The sequence below is a fragment of the Schistocerca piceifrons genome, chromosome 6 (assembly GCF_021461385.2).
Source record: "Schistocerca piceifrons isolate TAMUIC-IGC-003096 chromosome 6, iqSchPice1.1, whole genome shotgun sequence".
Taxonomy (NCBI): Eukaryota; Metazoa; Arthropoda; class Insecta; order Orthoptera; family Acrididae; genus Schistocerca; species Schistocerca piceifrons.
In genome coordinates, this window is record NC_060143.1 from 157879319 (window position 1) to 157880423 (window position 1105).

General features: G+C 43.9%; 1 non-coding gene across 1 annotated transcript; it reads right to left on the reverse strand.

The window, feature by feature from the left end:
* Positions 1-716: 716 nt before the first annotated feature.
* LOC124803843 lies at positions 717-824 on the reverse strand. The gene has a single exon (XR_007017315.1). It is a non-coding gene; the product is annotated as a U6 spliceosomal RNA (small nuclear RNA).
* Between the last annotated feature and the right edge of the window lie 281 nt (positions 825-1105).

A 1105-nucleotide genomic window follows, 5' to 3' on the forward strand; every position in this document is an offset into this window, starting at 1 on the left:
TTTCACTTCAATAACATCCAATATTTCTAGATTGTGGCTCAGAATTTTCCTTTTCAGGTTTTCTAGTTTCCCTAGTTTCGAATTTGGGACATTCCGCACTCCGAGTCGCAGAATGTTCTTCTATCGTTGGTTATTCGATATTTTTCTTACGGTCACCTGCTCCTTGGCTGTCACCTCCCGAACATCCGAATGGAGGACCAGACCAGAATTTTTGCCAACTGAGACGTCATCATGACACTTTTTCAATTACAGGTCACAACTTCTGTGAATACACATTATATGTCTTTAATACAGTGGATTCCATTGTCTTTTGCGTCCTCATGTCATTGATTATGGCTGATACTTCAGCCTTTTGGGGTCAATTTACCACTCTAAGGACAAGAGAGTTACCTGAGCCTCTGTCCATTCCTTTGCTCGCTTTGAAAAGGCCGTTGGCAGAATGAAATTGACTTCCTTATGCCCCAAGTCTTCGTGCGCCACTTCTAATGATTTTCATTCAAAATTTAAGCACTGGCAGGGTTTGATTAGTAGTCAGAAATGGTACCCGTTTATTTCTTCATTTTGTTCGTCATTTGGTCTGGGTGGACGTTACATGACACCCCTTTAAGTTTATCATTGAATACTTCGCTCAGTTTTTTATTTCTCTTTTTTTTTTTTTTGAATTACAGACGCAGCCAGCTTTCTGACCGAACTTGCTGAGCTATCATGGTGGTCGTAAAAGTGCTGAAAGCTTCAAGATTTTTCGTGTCACTCTTGCGCTGAGGCCATGCTAATCTTCTCTCTATCGTTCCAGTTTTAGTATACATACCGCTGAAGACCGTTGTTGTGACCACAACAACAACACAACCGCTGAAGAGAGTACTCTCTAAGTAACGGGTGCACCCATCACATAGCCAACTCCAAGCAGGAAGACCTGCGACTTTCCCAATTGGCACTCATCACTGTGGTGAGCAATCTTAACGTACTTCTCTGCCAGCGGACTGTCTGCCCATGTACTGCTCAGCACCTTGATCCGCACCGCGGTTGCACGTGGTCCTAATAAAGGAGCGTACGGAGCTCACGCTCTCTGACAGCTTGTCAAAGAAACTCCAGACACCCGAAGCCA